Raw genomic sequence first — 17,360 nt, 5'->3', positions numbered from 1 at the left:
AGAGTTGGAAGCTCCATCTTACCTTCCAACATCCGCAATACTTGTCCCATTGTTGGCCTCACATTTTCATCCTCTTCAATGCATAGCAACCCTACTACAATGGCTCTTCTGGCTTCTTCTATAACTAGACACTCTTGATTTCATTTGCCAACAGGACCCTCTGAAACTTCTACTACTACTACTTGCATACCAAGCGCTACTACTACTAGTCATAGAGTCATTTAGCTTGTGATCACTGTGAACCCTTTTCACAACCAAGCCTTTGTTTTGTTTTCTTTCTTCCTCCAAACATATGGGCCGTTTCTGTGAGCAAGTTGGGAAGGAGGCAAACGATGACTACCTGAACAGGAAGAGTTGTGTTTGGGTGAATGGCCCCATTATCGTTGAAGCGGGCCCTTCTTGTTAGAATAAATTAATTATTCAGCATGTTCCAGAACATTCAGTGGTCAGTGATCAACACAAACCACTCATTTCCCATGTGCAGCTGTCCAAACAGTAGCTAATACACCAGCCTCACAATCCAGTATTAATTGTAATGCCAACTCTTTGCTACAACATTTAATATGCATTTGATTATAAATAGAATAAGCTGGATCTGTGATCAGCAGAGCCCATTTTGAGTTTCTCCATGGCTTCTCCTCTCTATGGTTTTCTCCTTTGTTTGTTGTATTCTAATTTTTTATCACTTCTGGCTTGGCTACTGGAGCCCTCCATCATACTTGAGAAAGCCAAGTGCATTGCCTTTTGCTGATTGTTGCCACTCCTTATCTTTTTCAAGGCTCGCACGTCCATAACAGGGTTCTTTCCTGGTACATTCTTGAGCTCTATAGGCCCAATTTTCGGCCTCGCAGTGAGGCCCAAACTCCCGGTGCAGCCAAGCATCAACCAGGCAATAAACAAAAGAAAGCGGTCCATGAGCCATAGTGGGAGCTATCTCATCATTGCCATGGCCACTTTGAAAGTGGACTTCCCAAACATCTCTCGTGGCAGCACATGTACCTGCGCATTCCGAAGAACACATTTCAATTCCACAATTCCCGAATCCACATGCCACAATGGATAAAAAATGATAAAATGCTCAAAAATTGATTGCCACGTTCCAGTTAACATTTCAAGGCTCAAGCTTTCACAGCTCAATAATGAAGATACTTTAGCTAAATAAAAGTTGAAACAAGGTGGCATTGTGGTTGGCAAAGTCCAGACTGACTTCCATTCCACTGTTACCACATCCAACCACGCGCAACTTCTTCCCTTGATAGCTTGCACAATTTTTTTACTCTCAGGCATGAACAATCTACCCTCTAAAGCACTTGGCACCAGCAATATCTGGAATCACTGGCTCAGCATTCTCTCCGATGGCAACAATCAGCCAACGACGAATGTACTCAAACTCGCATAAACTGCTCTTGGTGCTAACTCTCCACAAACCACGGGTTTCGTTATACTTGGCAGACCGGATGCACTCGTTGAACCTGGGATTGAGTTCAAACTCCCTAGCGTAGGATTGTAAGTAGTCTATGATCTGCGACTTGGAAGGATAAGTGTGGAAATCTTTAGGAAATGGCATTCTGGGGAGCTCGCAGAATTGTTTGGGGAGATGGAGGTTGAGTCTATTGTAGGTCCTACACTACTAGAGAGAGGCTATGCAATCAGCTTTCTCAAGTATGATGGAGGGCACTCCTTGCTCTTTCAATCAGGCTCCAGTAGCTAGGCCAAAAGGGCTCGCTCCAAAGATAACAGGGCCATTCACCCAAACACACCTCTTCCTGTTTAGGTAGTCATCGTTTTCCTCCTTCCCAACTTGCTCACAGAAGCGGTCCGTATGTTTGGAGGAAGAAACAAAAAAAAAAAAGGCTCAGTTGTGAAAAGGGTTCACGTTGATCACAAGCTAAATGACTCTATGAGTAGTAGTAGTAGCGCTTGGTATGTAAGTATGGTAGAAGTTCTAGAGGGTCACGTTGGCAAATGTAGTCAAGATGACAAAAAAATAATGCTTTTTTGAATCTAAAACGCTCATTTCAAGATTCCTTCAGCTAGAAATGATTTCAAGGAAAGTCCTACCATAACTGTACACATCAACCTTTGGAGTTATTCGAAGACCTAAGAGCCACTCTAGGGCCAAGTGACCCCTTGTTCCTCTCATTGTTGTCAGGACCCAGTTGAAATCTTTGCCAACCAGCTTGGCCATCCCAAAATCAGCCAACTTTGGGGAAAATTTTGTTGGAATTTAATGCAGTGGTTGTCTTGCCCCTGGAGCCAAATGCCTACCTACCACCCCTGACGGATTGCAGAATAGACAGAAAAATTAATACGGGTAGGTGAGATTTTTCAAATTTGGAAATGAGAGGGAAAAAAGTTTTAGGTCAGAAGACAAAAAGCAATGATCAGATTCATTCGACTAGACAGAGAGTAGAAGTGAAAGAGCTCAAAAATTACAGAGAAGGAAGAAGAGAGAAGTGATCAACAGATCTATTCGTTAGAGTGCAGAGATAGAAGGAAGTTCATATCGTGCCTCTAGATGCACGTGTCTCTTCTCTGATCATTCTGTAAGTTTAACGTTTTGTTGAGTTCGTCCTGTTGAAGCAGTGATTGCTCCAGGCACCATTGTATGCAGCCATTAGAGCTGCAAGTTTAAAGTTTATTAAAGTTTGAAGTTGTACCATTATAGGGTTTTTTTGGTTGAAGCCAAATGCTCCTAGATTTTGTAATAGTTTAAATCTCAGTTGAATATAAAAGCAAGCAGGCATACTTGAATCTATTGTTCTTTCTCTTCTATTCATTGTCTTTGAGAAACTTGGTTGATAGGTTAAAACTTGGCTCTCTGGTTTTAATAGTGAAAGCATTCACATTAGAATTTTTCTAAATTATATATATTTTTCAATTGGAGCCAAGCTTACTCAGCATCCATTGGTTCTTTGAGTGCTGAGCTAACTCGACACCTACTGCATTTTCCTTTGTGTGCTGAGCTCATTCGGCACTTGTTGCTTATCACTCGGCACCATCAAGTGTGGATGGTGCTAACTCGGCACCTGAGTTTAAAATTTACTACTTGTTCATTCTAAATTTGAGGAATCTCTTTCCTATGTGGGGGATAAAAGAAGAGGATGTCCAAAAGGGATGTCAATCTCAACCTTGAAGACAACACTGAGAATGTTAAGTTGAACCTAGGGTAGGACAATTAGAGATAGAGCTTTGATACAAAAGATCATGTGAATGTGGTTAGTGTTAAGCATCAGCAAATGCAGCTCTATTTTTAAGGAAGCTGACTTCCATAGGACCCAGCCTAAGTGTGGATGCGTTGTCAAGTTAGGTTGGAGCGATGTCATCGCTTGAAATAATTCTTAAGTGGGGAAGCATTATAAAGTTAGGTAGGAGCGAGGCCACGACTTTTTCCTTGTGAGAAACATTTGACTTTCGAGCAAAGTCGAATCTGCGCCGATCCTCTGTAGTTTTCAGAAGCCATATATTAAACTAGTTAGTGTGACACGTGATCATGGCTTGTCCTTTTGCCCTTTGAATTGTTCATCATCTACATTTTACCCTTTTAATTGTTCTTTATTAGCTTTCTTGACCATTTCCTTGCGTACAGTGATACAGGAAATTGCAATCACTGATTGTTGGATTGCATTGCAGTACATATTAACCTTTTATCTTATTGAGTACCAAATTCTCGCAATTCTATATTGTTAAATATTTACAAAAAATTTACTCAATTGTCGTTCTCTATTCTCTCGTATCTAAAATACTGCTGTCTGATTTAATATTAGAGTTTTATGTATCCGTGCACGTCAAATTTTGACTATGCTTAACCTGAAGATTTTAAGTGATTTGTATAGATTGTATGTTCATATTTCAAATTAGAATAAGTCAATTATATCGTTAAGGTGTGAAATCCGATGTAGGCAACAATTGAAAAGCCTTATTTTCTAAAACTCTCTCAAATAATTTTTAAAAGAACATGACAATTGGTTTGTCGTTAGATAGATTACGTTCAATCACTTCAAAGGGAAATCAAAATGGGAAGACATTTTATTTTTAAATCGTTGAATTATGGAATGCAATGTTATTGTGTACGTGTAGTGACATCATTGAATTTATCATAATTTGGTAGAGTTTAAATATTCCTCATTTATATAACTAGTACCAAAGTATTTTTGTATAGTATATGTTTGTTGGACGTATTAGTTAATTGGTTTATATTTTTCACCACACCTTATTATATTTTTTAATTTTCAACAAAAATAGAAAAAAATAATATAGTTAGGGAAATCTAGAATGCTAAGTGGTATTGACATTGACAATGTTGTACAGTTAAGATGATTCAAGAGAAATGTTGAACGAATTTGCAATGTTAAATAATGATTTATTTTATTTGTAGAATGATGCAAATATTTGTTAATAAAGGTGGAAATTTAAAATGATCATTAAACTTATCTTATATATCTTAAACTTCATAACTTTTTGTCTTTCTATTTGGATTGGTACCTAGTCAAACTATTAGAATGTATCTTGTACCACTTACATTATTATTAAGCACAACACATTATTAATATATTTTTTGTAATATAAATATAATTCATAAAGGTGGGAAAATTTTGTAAGAAAAAATGAAATAAATATGTGTTTATAAGTACCTAATTTTGGTAAATAATGCATTAGTTAAAAAAGAAAATAAATAGTGTAAAATTTACCTATTAGCCAACAGACTAAATAATTAATATACAAAGAATAAAATTTATAATAGAAAACTATTATAAAATAATTACATGACATTTCTTTCATACATTCTCTTTCGCTCCCATTTCTATTTCTCCTATGGAAATTTCATTAATGCCTAATATGTGTTCATGAGTTTAACAAGAATCCTAAATAATTACCCAATATTTTTTGCAAAATAAAATTAGGTACACATTTTTATTATTCTCAGTTCAATTATAATTTTCTTCAAAGTTCCTACAACCTAATTTTGTAGTAAAAAATTTATACACATTTACACTAGTAAAACTAATGTAATATGTGCAACTATATTCTTAAGATGGTAAATTTGATTTGCACAATCCATTATATCACTGCTTAACAGCCTTTAGAATTGCTCCTATATCATTAATTGCAATTCTTTTATGCATTTTTTTATAGGGGCCAATATCTATTTTATTCTTATGTAAATTTCAAATAGACTAAAATCATTGGAAAGTTAATTTTTAAATATGATGAGGTCTAAAATGTTAATTAAATCTCATTATTCCTAAATGATTACTTAATATTTTACCATTATTTTTTTGATGCACAATATATTGTTCCTATGTAAGTTTTTTGTTTTGTTCAAACTTCTTAATACCCTAAATTTTATATTAAAAAAATGCCAAGCTTAACATTAAAACAAATTGTGACCCCCTCATGAGCATGTTGTAAGATCATGAAGTTCAACTAGTTTATCACTCTCCTCTTCCCTAGAGACCATCTCCTAATCATCGGCTAGAATCATATCTTGAATGTCCTTAAGCTCCTCCATAATCTTGTATTTGTTCTCAAAAATATTACCAAAGGTAGTTTTATTCCAAATTTTAATGTGTTTCTTGACATTTTTCAATTTAGCTACCACTCTAAACATAGTTGTTCCCTCAAAATTAATGTTCCACCACTCCTGAATGAGGCTCTCCAAATTAGGATGAAGGGTCCACATTTTTTCAAATCTAAAAAGAAAATTCTTTTTAAAATTAATAGTGTCAGCAGAAAAGAAGATAAGGTAGTGATCAGAACCCACTTGAACCTGAGCATTGAGTGAACATTTATAATTCAAAATCCATTCATTTCTGATAAGGGCACTGTTTAGCCTGACCTAAATTAGATCCTTACTAGTTCTTCTATTCATCCATGTGTACTCAATCCCATGTAAATCAAGATCTTGTAGCATATGAGAGTCAATAAAGTTCGTAAGATCTAATCTGTTGTCTAGATTGGTCTGATTGCCTCCCAATTTTTCTACTTCCTTTAAGGGGGTACTAAAATCTCCTATCACCAACCACTTATCCTCAGCAAAAAGCTTTCTCTGATTATAAATTTCTTCCCACAGAGCCTTCCTCCCCCATTTGGTATTGGGGGCATAAACATTAGTAAGGACCCAACTAAAATTGTCTTTTGAATTAATGAAACACACATTAATCATATTTCTAATTTGATAAATGAGTTCCCCTTGAATCTATTTATTAAACCAAAAAACTATCAAACCACCTGAAGCTCCATCAAAATCACTTCCAATAATCTTTCCTCCCTTAAAGATAGAAAGGCATTCCAGCTTATCCTTGAGCATCTTAGTTTCCTAAATAACAAAAATGTCAGGTCTATTATCCCTAATAATATTTTGTTAAATATCATGTTTGTGAGGGTTATTTAAGCCTTGAATATTTCATGAGATGATCTTCATAATTTAACAAAGTGTTTATATTCAAGGATGATTCTTTAACTTCCATCTGCAATGCTCTTAATAGCCTCAATTGTTCTTTTTTGTTGATTAGAAGGTCTACCAGTAGAAGATGGAGAAGACCCAACATCACCATTCTTGATAGTGACTACACCATTCTTAGACGAACCAAACTTGCCCTTAGTAGGCTTAGAATCAACTTTGGATCCCTTACTATTTTTCACTGGGGGAGAGTCCTCATCTTTTTTATAAATTTTCTTTCTGCCCCTAGAGTATTTCCCTATTGTTGTCCAGTTACCCTCAAAACTGTCATTTTCCAACACTGCTTCCTCAACATGCGAAATAGTGAGAATGTCGTCAACCACTCCACTAACAAAGGAATTATCCTTCAACATAGGAGCTCGGGGTAAAGTCTCCTTGTGAGATCCATCTAAAATAGAAATCTTATCCTCCATTGAAGGAATCTCCAAAGCTTCGTGATTCCTCTACCAATCTCAAGAATCTCCAAAGGATCTTGGGAAGGGGTAGCCACATCAGACTCCATTTTTAATGGTGTAGCAGTATTAAGCTCCTTTGGGGGAATTGATAAATCAATATCCTCGTGAACATGATTTCTCAAGTCTGTATTCTCCCCAACATCCTTTGAGAGATCATTCGGTACTAGGAGATTTTGGTGAGAAGCAACATCCACTCCAACCACTAGAATGTTGCTATCGATATGAACTTGGTCCTTTGGAGGAGCAGGCACCTCAATTGCCACCACCACCTCTTTAGATAGGTCTTTCTTTACTCAAATTTTTCTACTCTTCTTAGGTTTTCCTTTCAGTAAAGGACCTTGCTTAGCCTAGTGACCTACTTTCTTGCAATGGAAGCATGTAGAAGGGACAGATTCATACTCAATCCTCTGGTCCCAAACACCAACTTTAGATTTCATAGCAATAGATTCTAGAAGATCCATCCCATGGGATAGCCCAACACAAAACTTGGCATAGTTCAGTCTCCTCCTAGAAATAGTCACCAGATCTAAAGAGAGGAGTTCCCTAAAAGCATTGGCAATGCCTTTGAAAACATCTTCCAACTAGAACTCAAGAGGGAGACCATGAAGTTTCACCCACATAGGGGCTTGAATAGCTGAATCATCTAGCAAGTAAAGATTGGAGTCCATTTTTGTAATAGCAAGGTATGCTTCCCCATAACCCAAGGGCTACTACACAAGATATCTCTCTTATCCTCATCACAAGAGAAACAAAAAGAAAGATAGCCTTTAGCCATAGCAGAAATATCCACTTGACCCTTCAAACACCATTTTCTTTGGACAAAAGCACGCACATCTTCAATATTAGGTCATGCTCCAATGAAGCACCCTACCAAAGTGGAATCCATACAAGAGATATTTCTATCAATGATCTAATTAGGAATTTTAATAGAGAACTTACCTTTATCCTTCATAGATATGTCTCTGACGAGCAAGAAAGCAGATTTTCCAATAGGTTGAATCCTAAAAAACCTTGACCATTTTTTATTCTACTTGGGCCCCCCTCCTGCATCCACCAAGCACCTACCATCATCAGCATCCCTAGATTCACCATCCCTAGATGTGATAGGGGAATTCCCAGACTATTCACCTAGTCTAGGGGAATTCAAAATCCAATTCTCACCTGAACTCTCTCTACTCCCACTCACCATTAAAATCTATACCTCCAGTTTTGTTAACGAAGAGGCTTTTTTAGTTTTCTCATCTAACTTGAAAAATTGTACAGATGTACTATCTTCTACTTTAGGTCCAAAAACATGAGTTGTAGCCCTCTAACACATTAATTCTAGTAGATTTCTAGTTCAAATACCATCAAATACATCTCTAATTTACATAAATTGAAAGGTAAAAAGATAATAAGATATACCTTTCAAATCCCTCTTTTAAAAAGAATTGGTAATTTTATAATAAATATATTCTAAGGAATAAAGATTATCCCAATTGTCCAAATGGTAAAAAGTATCTAGTACTTTATTAAAATTCATATGTTTCCTACATCCACAAATCAAATATGTATGTAGGTGTTGGAAGTTGTACAAACCACACTAGAATACATTATTCATCTAGTAGAACATAGTTTGCAAACTATTTAAGCCATCCTTGTACATTTTGGATTAAGTGCAGAGAAAGTTAAGAAAAATGAAAACAAAGGCCTATAAACATTTAACATCTCCAATAAAAGCATGAATAGTAGCAAGACTAGTCCTTGACATTCAACAAATAATTCTGAGACATTCTTTATACTTAAAAATAGATTCTATGAAATCAAAGAATTGGAGAAAAAACATTGTTAACTCACCTTCAACACATTGACAGGGTAGTTGCACTCCCCCATCTTGACAACATGTAGAATAACCACTTAGCATGTTAATGGCCAAGTTTCTTTTGAACCAAGTTGATGTCTCACCAAGAGCCTATCAAACAAACTTTGAAAAAGGGTATTAGCAATCACACTAGAACATTACATTCTTAGCTTGTTTCTTAAATCAAACAAATCAAAACAAGAAGATACAAGGTTTAATGATAGACATATAGATTTATAGATATTTGCATAGGCTGTAGAATATATGTGTTAATATAGAAACCTAAAATCAGTAATAGGAAAAGTCTAAAAAATGATATTTTAATAAAATGCACCAAATCATTACTATTACACCTTTTACCAACCAAGTCCATCTTCAAAAACATAGAATCAATACAAATGAAACAACTAGCCTCATTATTCACTATTCCTACACTTGACAAAAGAAGCAATCAGCATCATGAAACAACAATAATAAATAGGTAAAAGGCAAGAGTTGGTATTTTGAAAAATGAAACTATTCAATCTTTAACCTCTAAAACTAGATCTAGACATAAATTATATGACAGCTTAGATAAATATATATATCCAACCTATATTTAAAGAGACAATATCAGCCATAAATGGAAAATTTGCATGTAAAATTTCATGTTATTGAAACTGGAAATAGAATACAGTAGTCAACACCAACTCATTTGGGAGCTGAACAAAATGATTTATAATAGAAATAAAAATGTGTTAAAGCAAAGATAAATGACATGAAATCTTTTCAACTTACCTCCTATACTAGAAATGGCAAGCAATACCCAACACCACAAAATAAGCCAAAAGAATATTAGAAATGAATAACAATATTACTTGGATTTGTTGTAATATGTGGTAACCTCGAATCTAACCAAAAAATGTGTAGAAAAGAACTAAATTAGACAAGATACATACAAAGAGTTCAAAGACTCTATTACCAACTGAATGTTCTTAATTAAACAACACAAATTACTACTACTTCATTAGCTTATACATATAAAATAGAGTTTGTTGCATCTCCAAGAACAAAATGTAGCAAAGCATGCACAAATAATACTAGCAAAAATATAGCCTAGAAATAGTGCATGCATTATTTTTATAAGTAAAAGGAAATGTCCTACAAAATGTACTCTATGATTTATCTTATCTTCTAGGAATTGTTTTTATCCATCCTTGTCCTTTTTGTTCTCCTTCTACGAGGCACTAGATGAATTGTTGTTTCAGATTGTTCATTGCAATGAACATGTTCCTCGTTATTGTTGTCTCTCAATTTTTGAGATTCAGCAATGGTCGCATGCTCAAATTTAGAATTATTGAATGCATCATGTGAATATATTTCCTCCTTGTGCTCACTGCCAGATGCTTCACATGATGAGTTTGACTTTTGAGTTGCCTATACACAACACAATTTAACTATTAAAGCATGATATATCTAATTAAATTCATCCATGTTATAAAATATACTAACTACTTACGTTAAATTGATCACTAGTGATTAAATTCTCCCCTTATTTAATCAAATATTATCGAAGGCCTTGGGAACCATGTAGGAGAGCATACTTTAAGTCTTCGTCTAAAGCCTCCATTTCAAATTGGTGAATCTATATTAACAAAGAAAATGAAACTTATAAGGTACAATGACTAATTAAATACAATTAATTTGACTTTTTATTGAAATATAAAATATAACAAATTAAATATTAACTTATCATGCCACCATGAACACTATTATATCCTCCAGATCCAAATTTATGAGATCCAATCCTTGACAACCGAGCTTGGGATGCAATCCTTGTATCATGAAGATGTCTTTTACCTCCTTTTTTAGATAGCATATAGTTTGGATTGTCATCAACCTTCCTCTTAAACTTGGCATCTTTTATTAATTCATCCCATGTCACTTAGTCTATGATGCAAGATGGATGTGGATACTTCAAATTTTTTGCCAATTTTGACCTTAGATTATCTCTTTTTGTGTGAATGTACTTACATGCGATATCGAGAATAAAATCTCTATTAAAACTAGGATTACGAGATTTTTAAGACATCTTTAAAGAGTTCTCCCTTTTTATCATTTGGTTGTTTCCTCCAATCCCTTTGGATGGTATCTCCAAATAGGTTTTTGTATGGTGATAAATAAAGTAATAAAGTTTTAAGCTCATTTCATCGTTCAACACATTGGCTTCAGAGGTGAGTAAAATTGTTACTTCTTGCAATCCTTTTGTAGTTACTAATGATACTCTTGAGGTCTTGGGAGTTGAGGCAAATCCCATTATAGGCACATCAGTTACCTGGTCATTTACTTCCTATATTTATAATGAAATTATGAAATCAGTTAACACCCTACCAAAAAAATTAAACTATTGCCAAATCAGAAACAAGAATAAAGACATTATTCATAAATGAGAAATGACATAATAGACAATACTTACAAATAGAATATACAAAGGATACCAATTATATTTCACATAGTTATATGGAAAAAAAGAAATACTAGTTTGTTTATAATATCATTGATGTCATATTTGATAAATACATGCATGCATATATCACTACTGTGCTAAGAGCTATAGAAAGTTCCAGATTCATTATTTACATCTCAAAAATGTAAACTAGCGCTTGCACCAAGGAATGGTTCAAGGAATAGCCAATAAGTGATTCAACTAAAGTTATGTTGCTTGTATAAATATGGTAATTGATTATTTTAATAGAAATAGAGTGTAATGTTTACATTTAATAAGCTCAATTATCAATGCATCCCACAATCCTTTAACTTCACACTAAATTCTTAATATATATGTATATATGAAGAGTTTTCCATCATAAGTACAATGAGGCTAGTCTTGTGCACATCATAAAATTGTAAACTAGGGATACTCTTGTTGTCTAGATCATGACCTTTATAATCCATAGATAGTCACTTCTTCCAATAATCTATTTTTCAAAACTATCCTATACTCAAGACAAGATAGTAATGGCATAAATAATTATTTGTACACAACAAAATACAAATCAAGTGGAATGCCCAACATGCTACCTTGTACTCTCAATAGTAGTACTTCTACAACAAAACTTTTGTTATGATACCATTGTCTAGACCATTGTATTTATAAGTAGTCAATGGCCATCACAAGCTCTAAAGCATTATGCACATAATTAAGGTGCAAAAATCATCTATGTTACATATTTCTCAAGTTGAAAGTGTGACAGGATGTGAATTTGGCATACTCTAAAATCAATCCACATGTTGTTTAAAAGCATCACAAATTTTAGAATTTGTTAAGGATATTGTGTTCAACAAAAAATTCAATGCTTAATTGGGCCACTTAAGGAAATAGCTATTGTGATTTTTTTCACTTCAATAAAATGCTTGAGATTATATCCAATCTATATTTAATCAATGTAGGAGGTGGTGGCAAGTGATGAAACATGGTGGCATTCTTATTGATTTGTCTTCATGGATTTTTGGACTTAACATGATAAAAAAATGCTAAGGTTCAATGTGAAATTATTTAATAATTATTAATCTTAGATTATTTTTCTATTTTGTGATTGGATAAGATGAATTTTCTAGGTTTTTGCAAATTTATAAAAGAATCTGGAAAAATTAAATTAAATTAAATTAAAAAATCTCAACTTTTGATAGTTGTAGTGCATATGAATAGTTAGAGAGGGAAAGGGTATCCATGAAATTAATGCATACTTGCATGGATAACCATTACAATCAACATGTTCATGACATTAGTCAATTTCGTGATTCAATTTGGGTAAGTTCATTGAACAGAGTGCTTCAATAGACGATGAGATTAGGTGATTAGAACATTAGGTTTTCCCTTCAATATTGTTTAAAGTTTTCTTTTTTCAATTTATTTTTATTGCCACTTCACAAAATATATTGCTTTTACATTGCCATAATCCTTCCTCTTGTTTGTATCTGCAACTTAGGTTTACTTTTTTTACTCTGATGTTCTTGCAGACAGTTTGTCCTAATTATTCAAGATTCTAGACTTATGATTGAATAATTGAAGATTTCAGAATTTGAAGGTTAAATATTAGATTTATCATCTCCTTCTTATCGTATGCTTTTTCTTTTCAAGGGTTGAAATGGAAACCTATGTAGGAATAGTATGTCGATCTCCTCAAATTAGCAAAAACATCTGTCAAAAAACACCATCGATTATGCGGTAAGTATGTTGTAACCCTTGTCCCATTTGAGCACCGCAATTTGTGGCACCAACACATGGAAAATAACATTTCTTCTAAAATAGTTTGCTAGACTTCCAGTTCATACTTTTTTGATGTTTCCCCTTTTCTACCATTTTTTTGTACTTCACAGAAGAATATCATCAACAAAGTTTATTTCAACTAATAAAAGACCTAGGTTTTGATCAATTTTGCATGTAATTTTTTGTCCTTACAATGGGTAGGCATACTATTTCTTCACATATTTTCTTTGAATCTTGGATATACATGGGCTGAATGTGTTAGAAGAAGGAAATAAGTGTAATGTTTGATGTTATTATGATCTGCGACTAGATGTTATAATTACAAAGAGCCCTTCCTTTTAAGAAAATTGTTTTGATTAAGTAAAAGTAGGTTTTAAAGGACCCTAAACCTTTTTACAAAAAGTCTAGCTAGAAACAGAGAGAAATTAAGAGAAAACATGAAACAAACCTCCAGGAAGAACAAAGAAGAGGTCATAAAGAGATCTGCTGAAAAGATAGCAAACAAGACAAAAAAGAACTGGCTAATTAGCCTTGATCAGGTCTAGAGCCCGATCTACCAAAATCTGCATGTTTTTAGCCACTGCCTTCACCTCGTCCTTTTTGCCTATGTCCTCAATCTTCTTTGAGTGAGCCGTAGTGCACTTACTAGGACCCTTACTATCAATAGCCTGAGGGGAGTCCTAACCTTTCTCCATCTCCAATTTCTTTAGGAAAGTACTCACATTCTCAGCCATTTGTTTAATCAATTTTTTGAGGTTGCTCATCTTGGCTTCCATCTTTGTGATTTTTCCCTGGTTGGCAGTAAAATCTTTGTCCATTGCCCTATTCTTTTCCTCTAGTTGTGGGATCTTCTGCATTAGTTTTTTAACATCTTTAGCACTCTTGAACACCTCCATTAATCTACCAATGTGTTGTTCAAGAGTACGTTCATCATGAGCAATTTTGTTGGCATGCCCAACTTCCATCCTTATAGTTTTCATATCTCTACCAAGCATCTGTATTTGATTTTTCATAACCTCTATTTATTTCATAATAGCACTAGGGTTACCTGTATCCCTTTAATAGCCCCTAGTGTACCTTCATAATTCTCACCAAAATTAGGGCAGATCCCCTATTCCTAAGAATCTTCATCCCCTGACTCTCCTTTATACCCAAAATGCTTCTCTAGACATCTTGATGGATATCTTTTCCTTCCCAACCTATGGGCTAAAGTCTCATCATCTGAGGGGGAAGAAGCCCTCACAACCAAACTTCCCTTAATCCTCTTACCCTTATTCTCATTTTTCTTTTTATAATCTTTCACGAAATCCTCCACAAAATCACTCTCCTTCTCTGAATCAAAGTGACCAACCACTCTTTTCTTCTTCTTTGAACTACCCCCAATGCCCTTGTTCAAATTCTCCTCACCCACTTTAGCTTCATCTTGGGTTTTAGTGTCATAAACCTTCTCCAAGATGCTCCCTTCTATTTCATAATCAACATCCTTCATGCAGCCTCTATTCCTCGCTATCCTCTTAGATTTTAAAACATTCATGATGAGAACCATGAGACCCTCATGGAAACCATTTTCACCATTAGGGTCATTCTAAATAGCTTGAAAAGAAATACTAAGAGACTGCTTCAGATAGTAAGGAAAATTGATCTTAACACTGTGCCTAAAGTGGTTGGCTAGCATAAAATGATACCCATAACATTTCATAAATCTCCCATCTAGGGTTAAGTACTCCATAATCACAAAAAAAAAAAAGTTCCATGGGCAAGAGATAGAGGTTGGATTGATATAGGACTTACCAATTTTAACCAGGTGACTCTTCTCATGCTCAGATTCCAAAAATTCCTCAATAGCTCTATCTAAAAGTTTCTGCTCCCTATAGAAATTGATACCATCAAGCTCCAAGCTTGTGGCCTCAGCAATCACCTCCTTCAAAATGTTCATACGTTGATTGCCCACCATAACAGAGCCCTCCTTCTAGGTTTTGATAAATTGTTGCATAATGGCTAGGTTATTTCTATTAAGCCTCTCCATATACCCAGTAAAATTACCCCGCCTCAGAATATCCCACACCTCCTCCTTCTTCATCTACTCCATACAACTCATTGGTTCCACCCTTTTCCTCTTTCCTTCCATTTTCTTGTCACTAAGAACCTAAAGCTTCTTCATCTGCAACCCCCAAAAGAAAAGAGTCTCACAGAAAACAAAGAGAAGAATGGCACAAAAGACCCAGAATCTGTGTGAAACAAAGCATAAATCATTGGAAATAAAAGCCCAAAGCCCGTGGCCACTTAACTCCACAAAATAACCCTATGCTAACATTTTCATAGTTAAAAACCTTTTTCTAAGACCTCCATTTATCATGATGAAAAAGTTTGTGACCATCCAAAGGTAAGGGATCATGAATTCCCCAAATGATAGTGTGATCATTTATGCACACCACATTCGTTGCCCAATCAGCAACACCATTAGCTTATCTAAAATTATGGGTAATAACACAAGTATCAAAGGAATTTATAATATGAATAAGCTCATAAATAATATTACTAATTGTCCATGAAGGTATAGTTATTTTGTTAAAACAATTAATAATATTGAGTGAATCCCTTCCAGCCAAATATTATTCAATTTCATTTTCTTAGCATAAATAAGACCATATAGAGTAGCAAAGGCTTCAGCAACATGATTTTTTTGATTTCCAATTGGTATAGCCATACTTCCCATATTATCTACATTGGAATTTCTATTAACAATACCACACCCTGCTTCTCCTGAGTTTCCTTTCAAGGCCCCATCAAAGTTTATCTTAAACCAACTTTTAGGAGGACAATCCCATCTTGCGTGTTCTCTAGGCTTAGGTCTATGGACACCCATACTCATACTTTTTAAATTCCAATTATGAAGAACACGGGCTTCCTAGTCATTACAAGGTTGTTGTTCAAACCCCATAGTTTTAATATTCTCTATCATAAGAATCTTTATCTTATGGAAGACCTGAGTCAGACTGGATTCCACATCTCTAAATATCCTATCATTACGCTCCTTCCAAATACCCCATCCCACATACAGAAGAATGAAGTCCCACAGTTTAACAATTAGAGTATTCTTTGAAGGAGCCTTCCAATTGGTAAAGAACAGCTGAATATTAGAAGGGAACCCCCATTCAACATTCAATAAGCAACATATTTTATCCCAAATCTTCTTAGAAAACGGACAATGCAAAGTGATGTGATCAACCGATTCCCCATCATTCTTGCAGAGAACACATCTATTAATAATGATAATCCCTCTTTTTAAGATTATCCAGAGTGAGGACTTTATTCTGAAAAAAGGATCCAAAAGAAAATATTGACTTTGGGTGTCATACCCTTTATCCAAGCCTTAGCCCAAAACGATTCTTCATAATCAACATAGGCTGATGAAATTGAAAAAACACAACTACGATCATTTTTCCAAATCAACTAATCCTCATTTTGGTTTAAGAAGAATGCATTCAGGCACTTACTGAGTTCAATGAAATTGGATTCCACTCTATTGAGGTCTATCCATTCATCCTCTTTCCAATAATCCACCAGAAGAGTTCCAATCTAAGGCTTACAAAGCTCCATATACTTGTTCCATCTTGGGTCAACACATAGGGGGTGATCCAAAATCCAAATGTCTTCCCAAAAGAGAACTCTCCTACCATTACCAACCTTCTATTTAACCCCTTTTCTAATAATATGTTTAAGTTTCTAAACATTCTTCCAAATCATAGAGCCCCCTTGATCCATATTACTATTAAGGAAGTGGTAAAAGTCAAAGTTATCTAAGTTGTATTTATCAGTCCAAATATTCTTCCATTCCCCAATCTCTTTATACCATCTCCATAAAAGTTTTTCCATTAATAAATTATTCGTAGAAGTAACCCTTCGTCAACCAAGCCCTCCCTTCTTCTGAGGCATACAAACATTTTCCCAAGCAATGAGAGGGAGTCTTTTTTTATTCTCTGTACTTGTCCACAAGAAAGTTTTCTGGATCTTTTCAATAGCAAGAGCATATTTTCTTGGAATTTTGAATAGACTCAAAGCATAAAGTGGGATACTATGCAAAATAGATTTCAAAACAACAACCTTACCTACCTAACTACGAAGGAATCCTTTCCAACCTGCAGGTTTTGAATGGATTTTATCAATCAATGAGTTCCAGAAACTATTAGGAGGGGATAACCCCAAAGGTAAACCCAAATAAGAACCGATAAAAGAACCAATCTTGCAACCAATAATGTTTTTTATCTTCAATTTTCTTTCAACACTGACATTCATAAAATAAATCAGGCTTTTATTCCATTTAATAATTTGACTAGTAGCATTACGATAGAC

At 34.6% G+C, this 17,360-nt stretch overlaps 1 pseudogene; it reads right to left on the bottom strand.

Moving 5' to 3' along the window:
• Positions 1-642: 642 nt before the first annotated feature.
• On the bottom strand, positions 643-13,972 carry LOC149560758 (putative indole-3-pyruvate monooxygenase YUCCA8 pseudogene; annotated as a pseudogene).
• Between the last annotated feature and the right edge of the window lie 3,388 nt (positions 13,973-17,360).

Source organism: Cupressus sempervirens, chromosome 4, assembly GCF_028749045.1.
Source record: "Cupressus sempervirens isolate cs-2001-9-10 chromosome 4, ASM2874904v1, whole genome shotgun sequence".
In the NCBI taxonomy this organism is placed as follows: domain Eukaryota; kingdom Viridiplantae; phylum Streptophyta; class Pinopsida; order Cupressales; family Cupressaceae; genus Cupressus; species Cupressus sempervirens.
The sequence above is the reverse complement of the archived record's forward strand: the minus strand, read 5'-3'. Positions and strand labels throughout refer to the sequence as shown.